Below are 12,502 nucleotides of genomic sequence, written 5' to 3'. Positions count from 1 at the left end.
TCAGAGCCCACACCAAGAGCCTACCATTCTACCCTGACTTGTTCCTAGCTCGCCTGCACTTGTCACATGCCAACCACACTGATGGGGTTTAACTCCACAAGGAAACCCCCATCTCAGGACCTTTGCATATGCTAGCCCTCTTCTGGCCTTTCTCAGAGGCCTCAGCTCAAAAGTCACCACCTGGGAAAAGCTACTTTATCTAGATCTAGTCTTTCCTATCATCCTCTATCTCCTGCTTGCCTCTCTAATAACAGTGTTTCCAACTTGCCCTTGTCTTCTAGTCTTTTGTGTTTTGTCCAACTGTGCTTCCCCCTCCAATGAGACATTAGTTCCAGTAAGGCGGGGACCACACCTGCCCCCACCCCATACTCCAGCATAGGTATAATGGTTAAATGAATGAGTTGCCAGAGAGAGAGAGAGAGAACAATAGTGAGCATGAGCCAAAATCAGTGAGAAGAGTGACAGTGTTCCTTGGTTAGAGGTGGAGTGCAGGCAGAGCAGACTCCTGGCTCCTTACGGAGACTGGCAGGGGCAGACAGAGGGTGGCACGTAAGTGTTCACCATAGGACTGAGGGCAATGTTCTGCCCTGCCTGTGACCAGCTACCCCTAAACCAGAGCATTGCAAGCAGCTAGTAGTCCCCAGATGTGGCTGGAATCTCAGCCATAAAAGAGGAGACCAGTCCCTTGCCAGCCCACCTGTACCTTGTCAAGGCCTGTTGTAGGTCAAGGTCACTGGTGGGGGAAGGGCACCCAGGAGAGGACAACCACCATCAGCCCCATGAGGGTCCCACCAAACAGGCCTCCAGCAAGAACCTGGTCTCATCATATAACAAAAACGCAGCACCCTGGGTGGTAGGCACCTGGAGAGAGCATCAGGGCCTGCACTCAGCCCCCTGGACAGACCCTAACCAGCATTTCAAGCCTGTGAGTTGCTCTGGGCAGATGTCTGCCAAACTGCACTGGACTCTCATCGAAACATTTGCCTTTCATGGGAGTCAGAGCTTCTCCCTCCCAGACTTATATTTGAAACAAGCAGTGATGGATGTTCATGCTAATAGGAAGACTAACAGCTGGTCACCATTTATTTATGCAAAGAACCTCACTCCCGGGAGAAACTTCTGCATACCACATTCCAGCTAAGAACCGTTCTATCACCACCCACTGGCCTGCTGTGTGTGGCTTCTCACTAAACTAGACCCCTGGCCTCCCTGGCTTCTGGTGTCTGTGGATCCCTTGTTGTGAAAGAGGCCAAGGCTGAAGAGGGGACTTCTCTATGCACTCTGGTCCTCGGGCACTCTGTGGCCCTGGCCTGGCTTTGTATAGCAGCTTCAGCCCACTGGCGGCCAGAGAGGTCCATTAGTGCAATGTAAATAGCTCTCAGCTCTTCAAAGGCCAGAGCAAGCCATGCTGTGAGGTCTGAGTCAGCCCGCCAGGGTCTCGCATTTCAAGGCTTATTCATCTTCCTGATAACTTCCATAAAGGGCCACAGCAGCCTTTTTGGTATGTAGAGCCTGCCAACAGTACCTCCAGGGGGATTTTCACAAGAAATTTGGCATTCTTTGAGCTCCTGCTGTATACACAATCCCGTCCTAGTCATTCTGGGGAAGGAAGAGAGAGCAGAAAACACATTCATTCTATTCCAGGGAACAAGGCACACATGGATAAGGTCAAATCACACAGAAAATCTAAGAAAACAACGAAGGGTATCAAAGGCGGCAGGGTGAACTAGGGAAGTCTTATGGCCATGAAACAGAAATTTGCAGTCAGATGGGTTTGAATCCCGATTCTCTCTCTTTCTAACTGTGTGACCTTGGCCAAGTGGCTTCAACTCTCTGAGCGTCGTGTCTGTGAGGTGGGGATGCTGACTCACACGGCATGTCAGAGGAGAGAGAAAGACTAGCTGGAGGTCTTCCAACCAGAAAGACAAATTCACTCCCAGGAGCCACTCTGGCTTCCAAAAAAAAAGGAGTGGAAATCCCACAGCACACTACCCTCATGGGAGTCTGGATAGGAGAGCAGGAAGGGCCCTGGGTCTGAGTTAACAGTCTTTCCCTGAGGTATATGGACTGCCTGAGCCCACAGCAGGCTCTGCACCAGATCAACTCCCTGGAAGGCAGTAGACAGTTTCCAGCCCAGCCTCTTGGGCCTAGGAAACAGCCCTTCCTCCAACTGCCCCCCTGGGGCACCTCGCTCCCTGACACATTTTGCCTCACAAATCGTAATATGTGACAATGACAGTGGCCTGAACTCCAGGGAGCTAGGCCTTTTTTTGATGCTTCAGAATCAAATAAAAAGATTGGCTTGGCTCAATTGTCCCTAGTGCTTTTTTTTTTTTTTTTTTTTTTCCCCAATTTAAAGATTGAAGTGTTGGAACCATGGGAATAAAAGTTCAGCATCCTCGATTTTTTTTTGCTATTGCCATAACAACCAACCTGCTGGAAGAGTGGTCTTTGAATTGTCTTCTGATGTGTACCCCAAGACATGTGAGGATTTTTATTGTCTTTGTACAGGAGAGGAGACAGGAAAATCAACTCAGAAGCCATGTCATTATAAGAGTTGTCCTTTGTACAGACTTTGTAAGGATTTTATGGTGCAGGGTGTTGACTTCAGAGAAGAAAATGCAGGAGGAAGAGAATCTATGGAGGATTTTTTGAAGATGAGAGTTTTGCTGTTAAACGCAATGAAGAATTTCCTTTGCCAATAGCCAACAGCAGCAAAGACACAAACGGTTCACAGCTCGCTGAGGTGTGGCTATTCAGCTGTGGAGAGCTGATTCCCAAAATCTAAAAGTTTAAAACGAAAAGAAAAGGCATAAATCATCATCATCATCACCCAGTGATTTAGAGAGCACAAGTGATTCTCAGTCCTCTTCTGGTTCTTCTGAGTCTGAAAGTTCTTCTGAAGAAAAGTTTTTTAAAAAGAAACAGCATAGGAAAAATTCCCAAAATAAGAAAGAAAAGAAGAAAAAGAAAAGTGCATCTAGTGAAAGTGAGGCTGGAAATATTGAAGTACCACCCCAGTCTACCGTCTGTGCAGAAGAGATCCCTCCTGTACCAGAAAATAGATTCTTCATGAGAAAAAGTCCTCTTAATGCTGACAATAAGGAATGGAAAAACAGAACAAGAAAGGGCCAGGGAGGTAGCTCAGTGATGCCATGCCTGCCTGGCAAATGCAAATGCAAGGTCCAGAGTTCGATTCCCGGTACAAAAAAACAAAAAACAGAACAGGTGTGTGTGTGTGATATGTCTAACTCCCAGCCTGCTTCATACCAGAGACAACTCTTAGTAACTAGGCCTAGGAGGAAAATTAAAAGAAGCGGACCAAGGTGTAATCAAACTCCTTCCAGATCAAGGGACTGTTTGGGGCATAGTGAGGCTCCTCCACATTGGAGGTAAGACATGCAGAGTTCAATGAAAGAGGGTATCCAGTGGGGAAAGATGGGTAAGAGAATTGAATGAAATGAAACTCGAAGGAGCCCAGTTAGAGTAAAAGAGAGAAAAATAACTGGATCACAGGCATGTGTCTCAAAGTCCAAAGAGAAGAAATGAAAAAGAAAAGAAAGTTAAAGTTCACAAATCTGACAGCAAAGAGAAAGAAATCGGAAGAAATTCAGAAAAAGAAAATATAATAAAACCAAAGTGTTGGAAGGGGCCAAAACTAAAAGTAGAAGTAAGAGCAAAGAAAACTCAAAGAGTAAGCAAAGAGGTTCAAAGTATAAGAGCCATGGAGAAAAGAGGTTGAGGATGAGGAGTAAAGAAAGGGACCACTAGAATATTGAAGAAAAGAAAACCTGTCTGATTCTCCCCCCGCCGCCACCCACTGGGGATCAAACTCGGGACTTTGTGCTTAGGAGGCAAGTACCACTGAGCTAAATCCCCAGCCCTGAAATCTGATTCTAAAAGAAAAGATGTTTGAAAAAAGAAAGAAAGAAAGAAAAGATCAAGAAAGGAGTAGTAGTAAAGAGAAGTCTAAGCAGAAAGATTCAAAAAGTGATGAGAGCAATCATAGCAAAAAAAAAAAAAAGAAAGAAAAAAAAAGAGGCGCACAGTCCAGGAGTAGAGAATGGGATACAGCTAAAGGTAAACACAGTTACAACAGTAGAAGAAAACAAAGAAGCAGACATAGGGTGGGGAGCAAAAAAGTACAGTCCGGAAGTCGTGACAGAGACTGCGGCAGAAGCAAGGAGTCCCATAGTTACAGAGAGGAGTATAGGAGAAGAGGAAGGTTACAGAGCTGAGAGAGAAGAGGAACTCCATGAAGACTGAGAAGTAAAGATAGGAAAGGAGCAGAGATTCCTGGAGCTCAGAGAGAGAAGAAAGTCATAGCAGAAACAAGGAAAAACATAGAAATCAGGAAAGTAAGAGCTCATCCAGAAAAGGAAATTCTAGAGTGAAAAAAGAATGTTCTCTAAAAATTATGATAACTCAAGTAGTAACAGGGGAAAAAAGACTGATAGAGATCAAAGTCCATTCTCAAAAATAAAACAAAGCAGCCAGTGAATTAAAGTCCTCCACATCAAAAAAAAAAACAAAAACAAAAACAAAAAAACAGAGGATGAGAAGACCAGATCTTCAGTAGAAAATGAAAACAAAACAGCAAAGGCTTAAGAATTGACCATGTACCTGATAAAAACAAAAAATTTGATTGTGAATCAAGCCCTGGAACAGAAGAAGACAAAAGTGGTTGAGTGAGTTGTGTAAATTTATTTCTTTTGTCTCAAAATTTAGGGTTTAGAGATTTGCTGGTGAATATCCTCTACGTTGTTTTCATTGTTTTGGGGTTATTTTATGTCTGTCTTGTTTTGTGTGTTTCTTGCTTTTGTTGTTTTGTTTGGTGGGGGTGGTACCAGGGATTGAACTCAGGACCTTGTACTTGCCAGGCAGGCATGATACCACTGAGCTAAATCCCTGGCCCTGTGCTTGCTTTATTAATGTGGACTTCACTGAGTTGATCTTTTAATAATCTACAAGCTGAATAATTTGTACTGCTCAAGTTTTAATAAACTTGACATGAGAAAAAAAAATTATCCAAAGACTGCCCTAAAATACAGGCTCAGACTGTCTTCTGTCAGGGTAGTCCTACAACTAAGAGAAACTGAGTCTGAGAATAGCTGTGGGCCAAGGCTGGGGATTTAGCTCAGTGGTTCAGCCATCTACCTCACAAGCACAAGGTACTGAGTTTGATTCCTGGTATTGCAAAAAAGTGGGTCAGGGACACTGCATGCTTTTTGGAGACACTGTCATTGTCACAGCTGCCAGGAGGAGCCCAGGCCCTGCCATCCTGAGAGAAGACTCAGCTGACTGCCTCAGTTCTGTTCCAGGCTGCATCTTCACAAGGCATATTCTTATCCTCCCTCTCAGATACCCTCACAGCAACTCTTCAGGCAGGCTCAGCAGGCATGAGTATCATCTACAGTTACAGATAAGAAAAATGAGGCTCAGAGAGCTGAGCGACTCACCCAAGGTCACACAGCAAAGCAGTGACAAAGCTGGAACTCAAACCCAAGCCTTCAAATGCCTGACTCAGTCCTCATTGTCTTCCTAACCTGTCTTTCTTCCCACCAGTACCAGCTGCCAAAGCTCAGGGCTGCTGGAACAGTTAAAGTACATATACCACCAAGTACGTCTCTGTGGGAGCAAAAGACAAAAGATATGGCATAGAGCAACTTCTCAGACTTTCCCAAATGCTAAGAGAGCTCCCGGCATTGAAGACAGTAAGTTCTCAAGAGGGAAGCAATGTAAGTTCCTGGCAAGAGCGAACAGGGAAACAAACTACAGCATGTCCACACTGGCGGATACCACCAGCCATGAAAAAGACTGAGAATGGTCTCCATGTGCCATGTTGCCAAGAGCATCAGGGAGCTAAGGAGGGGAAGAGAAGACTATACATCAGGCCTGCTGCACAGTCCCAGGGATACTTAAACAGCAATGAAAACAAGACCCCACAGTGTCTCTGAACTCATCTTTACCTAGGTAAAGGCACAGAGCTCTCAGACACCTCGCTGTCCTCAGGTCCCTGCTCTGTGTCCTACAAGGCTGATCCTGGTGTGGGGGGAAAAATCAGTCAATAGGGAGTACCAGCTGGAAATCAAAGGAAGAAAGATACTGAAGTTGGACGATAGTGGACCCTCAAGTTACATTTGGCCCCACATATAACATGGGGGTAACCAGAATTTTAGCTTTAACTTATGACCAAAGGATTGAGTTACAACCCAGATGCTAGCCACTTGTGTTTCCCAATGGTCTCAGATGTAGATTAACCCTTAAAGAGTTCTGGAAGGAACGTTACAACATCCTTTCCTGTGTGGGGTAATTGAGAAATCCTGGGCCAGTATCTCTCTAAGGACACTGAGATCTGCCTGTATACAGGAGAGAGACTTTGAAGGCTGCCTAGAGGAGTCCGACCTTTCATTGTCCAACATGAGTCGCAACCAGTCCTCAGGAACAAACTGAGTTCATAAGTCAAGGGTCCACTTTATGTATTCTCCTAGTCCCACCACAGGATCTGGAGACTGATCACCTCCCTGGGCCAAAGTTCCTCTCCAAGCACCCAGCCTCTCTTCCTTCAGGGCTGGTATTTTGAGCCCAAAGTTGAGAAAGTCACACTGGGCAGCAAGTTCTGGAGGACCACACTGTGCTCCCAGGCAGCCCTGCCCATCCTCCACCAGGGTCTCATAATCAGCCCTCCTCTGGTCATCCATGAAGGCCAAACCAGAACTGACAAGAGAAGTTAACTGGAGTAGGAGTAGGGGTGGGAGATCTATTGTGTGGCTTCAACAATCATCAGTTCACAGCCAACCTCATTTCAAGCAGTCTCACACAATCCCCAACCCTGCAGGGTTTCACCAACTGTAGAAATGATCCCTAAAAGTACAGCCTTCCCCGAAGTATTTTTAAGCGGCTCCAAGATATCATCCATATGTTTTGAACTTACAAAGAAACTGTATCTCTATATTGTCTGGGTAATTAAAATTTAATCAAAAACAAAGGAATTCTCAAGGTTACAACTTCTGAGGGTGAGGAGATCCTTGTTTCATCTGGACCAGGTCAAAGCTTTTCCCTCCAGTTAGCCTTTGCACCATGGCAAGGGGTTGACTAAGTGAGCTCGCTCTTTCTTCTCTTCAGTGGGATGGGGCCACTTGCTCTCTGTGCCCACCTGTCCTGAATACTGAAGGTCTCATTATTGTCACAAAGCCACAAATATACCTCCCATTCACTTTGGGGATTTTCTCAGCCTATTTTTTGTCAGTTGCTTTTCTTTGCAAGGGGATGGAAGGAGTTCACAACTTTATGTGTGTATGATTTGTTCCATGTTGTTGTGTATCATTACACACTGTTCTTCTCTCTTGCAGTATAATATTCCACTGTGTGAAGTTAGACCATAATCCATTGATCTTTTTTACTCTGGATAGATATACATATGGCTTCAGATTTGGAGTTATTCCAAATGGTGTCATTACAGATGTTCTAACAAATGTATTTTGGTGTTCCTAGGCATGCATGTATTTCTGTGGGGTAGACACCATGAACAGAATGGCTGGATCATAAGAAAAAATGCATTTAATGTTGGTAGATGCTGACAACAGCTATGCAATTATGATTTCTGGTGGTCAACATACTTGCCAACACCTACATATTTTCTGGGTTGGTCAGTTTGTTTCAGTTCAGTCATTCCTGTGGAAATGTGGTATGTCTCATAGTGGTTTTTATCCACATTTACCTGATTTCTAATGAAGCTGGAAACCATTCCACATGTTTTTTGACTATTTGCATAACCTTTTATGAAGTAAATTTTCAAGTCATTTGTACATGTGTATAGTGGGTTGTCTTTTTATCACTTTACATGTTAGAGTAGACTATTGACTTACAAACTCATTTCATTCCTGAGGACTGATTGTAACTCAAGGTGGTCGGTGAAAGCTTAGACTCCTCTATGCAGCCTTCAAAGTCTCCCTTCTGTATACAGGAAGATTTCAGTGTCCTTAGAGAGACATTGGCCCAGGATTTCTCAATTAACTCCACACAGAAAACGATGTTGTAATGTTACTTCCAGAACTCTTTAAGGGTTAAGTCTGTATCTGAGACCATCTGGAGCTGCCAACATTTGGGTTGTAACTCAAGACTGTCTAAGTTAAAACTAAAATTTGAGTCATAACCCAAGTTGTTTGCATGTCAGGCCAGTTGTAACTCAAGAGCCCACTGTATATATTCTGGATACAAGTCATTTATCAGATGTAGGTTTTGTATGTGCCTTCTATTCTGTAACTTGCTTTTTCATTTTCCTAATAATATCTTGATGAAGAGAAGTTTGAAAGTTTAATATGGTCTAATTTATAAATTTATCTTCCTATACAGTTAACAGTTTTTGTGCTTCATTTAAAAAACCTCTGCCTACACTGCTCTCAGTTTTTATGAAGATTCTTTTAGGATAAAAGCACTGATTGGAAAATGAGTAATGAAAACCCTAGGAAACCACTAATGAAGACACCAAATAAGCAGAGCCACAAAGCAATCAAACTGTGGTCCCCTCATTAGGAAGGCAATCTCCTGATTTCGTGAATCCCTTGTTAGCAGCCACAAGTGAGAACCAGGGCTCTTCTCACCTACACAGGTGAGAACAGAAAGCAGTTCATCCTGAAGTCATTTCTATCCATAGAAAAATGTAAGAGCTCAGATAATTTTTTAGTACTTAAAATATTACGAAACACTTAACAATATGCTAACAACCAACAAAGACAATGAGTACAGGCATTCTTAAAATATAAGGCCTAGTACAAAATTCCCAGCGTTAAAATGTAAGTGGCTTTGGCAGCTAAGTTTCATGGCAGGAGCAGCTCCCCATCCACAGGGGTTTTTTTCCTCCCCAAAGAGGTTTGCATCCTCTCCTGTATAAAATGTTTCTAAAGGTTCCATAGGTAGACCTTTCTCCCACTGGGAATAATAAAGGAAAACACGATTAGCACACTTAGTAGTCTCATAAGCACCAAATATATTAATCTGAGTAATTTTGAAAGCATTTGCAGAAATGACAAACTTTCCTTTGAAAAACCAATGTTTTTTTCCCCCTGTTTAAGGAGTGCTAAATCTGGAAACCTCTCCTCACATCTTGAAAACAAAACTAAGATCAACAAAGGAAAAAAAAACCCTCTACACATGACACAAGCCCACAGGATTACTAGGAGCCAGATAAAACTATAAATTTTAAACTGTATGTAGGTGGAGAAATAAGTACCAAATTCAGAGTACCTAGCACTGCTGTAAGCATATGGCTGTAGGGGGCAGAAAAGGGGAGCCTTAAGAAAGTCCACAGGGAAAGAGAGAAGGGAATGGAGCACACAAAAGCACGGACAATATCACCACACAAAGGAAAAATCCAACATGAAATGCAAAATAAAGAATACAAGTCTGAAACTTAGCAGTTCAGAGCCCTGCCTGTAGAGAAAGTTCTTGGAAGTGAATGTAGGTCAGAAATGGCAATGTCAGAGAAGCATTGCTTTGGGGAAGAGAAGAAAATAAATCAGAGCATTTTTAGCTTTGTGGCAGTAAAGAAAAATAAGAAGTTAAAAATTCTGCAGGAAAAAAAATTCACAACCCGAACCCGGCAACTCCGGGTGTAGATAATAAACTACACCTCACTGTACTGACAGAAGAGGGAGCTCCTGAAACAGGCATGCTCCACTAAATGCCTAGGAATGAGGGCAATTTAGACTTAACTCCAGTCTAAACTACAATAGGAAATAGATATAAAATATGAATTCAACATTTCACCTGGTGAAAATTCTCCTCCCCTAGAAATCAAGAAGCAGAAGTCAACTGCAGTGTATTCCTGAAGTAAACATCATGAAACCAACACTTTAATATTTTTAAGAAGCCTAGAATAAGATATACAAACTAACAGAAAAGAACTAAAAATCAGGAAGAAATACCATAAGAGTTGACCAATATTAGGAAATAAATTGAAGAAAAATCCAAAACTGTCTCAGAAATTAAGAATAAATTGCAACATGTCCAAGAGAGAATAAGTTTTCAAATGAAAATTTAATGATTAATCAAATTAGTAAACAAAAAAAGAATGAAAATGATTGAAAAAGAATTAAGAAGGACAAGTAGTAGCTGGATATAGGGCACATGCCTGTAATTCCAGCACTCTGGAAGGCTGAGGCAGGAGGATTACAAGTTTGAGCCCAACGAGTGCAATTCAGTCTCAAAATTAAAAAAAAAAAAAAAAAAAAGTTTAAAGGGCTGGGGATTTGGCTCACTGCAAAAGGCCCTGGATTTAATTCCCAATATTACAGGAGAAGGAAGGAAGGAAGGAAGGAAGGAAGGAAGGAAGGAAGGAAGGAAGGAAAGTTGAAATAGAAGGTAAAGGTCTAACTTATGTATAACTGGAGTCATGAAGAAGAAAAACAGAACAAAGGTAAAGAAATAATATTTTAAAATAAAATCCAAGAAAACTTCCAGAAATAAATCCTCAATCAAAGTATTGAAAAGGCCTAGTGTGTTACTTGGAAAATTGATCTAGAATTATCAAGTCTGAAAAAATACCCTAATAAAACTACTAGATTTTAGTAGTAAAAAAAAAAAAAATTATCAGAACTTCCATTACTAGGGTCAGAAATTCAGACTGGCATCAAACTTCTTTAGAATCACAGATGGAACCAAAAAGGGGAAGATTTTTCAATAAACTCAAGGACAGAGGCACAAGCCAAGGGTTTCATATCCAGACTTCAACCAACAAAGCAGTAACTGAGCAAGTCTCAGCAAAAGGGCTGACGTGAAAGCATTTAATGCATTAACAATAGAACTAAGACAAAAATAATCTTCTCATTCCACGGACATGACATTCTTGACAAAGTAGAAAGACTGTAACCTTAAAAAGGACAGCAAAACACAGGGCAAAGGGAAAAGTAAAATACAATGTAACTGCTGCTTGTTAATTAGGTAATAGGTGAGAGTCAAAGGATACCACATAAAACTGACAGACTACATAGTAAATACCGAGTAAGAAAGGGATGACTAAAGGCATTATTAAAGGTACAGATACAATGGCAACCAACAGATCAAAGTTATAAACAATCTTAAACATCAAAAGAATTTTGGGACCATGAAAATATAGTAAATAAAGCATAACATATACTGTCCTAAGCTTGCATCTCACTCAACTGGGGAAACCCTAGAGGCATTCCTAGTAAAAGAAAGATGAAAGCATAGACATCTACTTCCAGGATACCAACACTGTACTGGAAGAATTAGCCAGTGCAGTGAAGACAAGAGAAACCAAGAAGAGGCTTGATAATTAGAAAATAAGGTGACTTATCTAGGAAAAAACCTATAAATAAATGATAAAACTCATAAATTTTCAATATCTTTTCAAAGTCCTTTATACTCCAAACCCCTTTATACTCAAAAATTATTGAGGACCTCAAAGGGCTCTTGTTTATATGGTTTGTATCTATTGACATTTACTGAATTTGAATTTTCTGAGGGGTACCAGGGATTGAACTCGGGTCCTTGTGCTTGTAAGGCAGGCACTGGAACCACTGAGCTAAATCCCTGACCCCTAAATTTGAAACTTAAACTAAAAATTTTCGATTGTTTAATTTAAAAGTAATAAAAATAAATGTGTGAACATAAATGGCATGTTTTAAAATAATCATAAACAAAAAACTTCCAGCAACAAGAATGACATCATTTTACATCTTCATATATCTCTTTACTGTTAAGCCTTATAGAAAGCAGTGGGTTTTTTATATCTGCATCTGCATTCAATCTGTTCTGATAGCACACATGATAGCTTTATTAGGTTATTTCTCAGCCTTCAGAAAATTCCACTGTATGCTCAGCTGAGAATGAAAGCTAAGGACAAATCATGTCTTATCATTGTGAAAATGGTTTTGACCTTACGGATCCACTAAAAGGATCTCAGAAACCTCTAATGGGTACCCAGATAACATAACAAGAGCCACTGAACTAATGAATTAATAAAATAGCTTAGCAGATAGTGGGATTATAAAATGAACACCAAAACTCAGCCTTTAGAGGCAGAAATAATAACTGATAAGATATAATAAAAGAGAAATTCCCATTTACCATAGCAATGGAAGATTAAATTCCTAGAAATAAAACAAGAGATGTTGAAAACTTATATGGAGAAAAAAACTATAACATATTCCTAAAAAATACAGAATTAGACTTTCATCAATAGATGTCTCAATATCTTTAAGATATTATTATAGTTTCCCTCAATTATTTTACAAGGTTAATATGAGCCCATTAAAATTCTAAGCAAATTTTTCCCTGGAAATAGACAAGTAGATACAAAAGTTCATAAGAAAAAATTAACATGCAAAAGTAATAAGGCCAGGTGTCGTGGTGCACACCTGTAATCCCAGCACTCGGGAGGATGAGGCAGGAGGATCACTGTGAGTTCGAGACCAGCCTGGGCTATATAGTGAGTTCCAGGTCAGTCTCAACTACACAGTGAGACCCTGTCTCAAAAAAC

At 41.2% G+C, this 12,502-nt stretch overlaps 1 pseudogene; it reads left to right on the top strand.

Moving 5' to 3' along the window:
- The first annotated feature begins 2,376 nt into the window (after positions 1 to 2,376).
- Positions 2,377 to 4,688, top strand: LOC104855287 (annotated as a pseudogene).
- Positions 4,689 to 12,502: the final 7,814 nt, after the last annotated feature.

Source organism: Fukomys damarensis, unplaced genomic scaffold (genome assembly GCF_012274545.1).
Source record: "Fukomys damarensis isolate Sample0158 unplaced genomic scaffold, DMR_v1.0_HiC HiC_scaffold_9, whole genome shotgun sequence".
NCBI lineage: Eukaryota > Metazoa > Chordata > Mammalia > Rodentia > Bathyergidae > Fukomys > Fukomys damarensis.
This window is presented reverse-complemented; position numbering and strand designations above follow the sequence as displayed.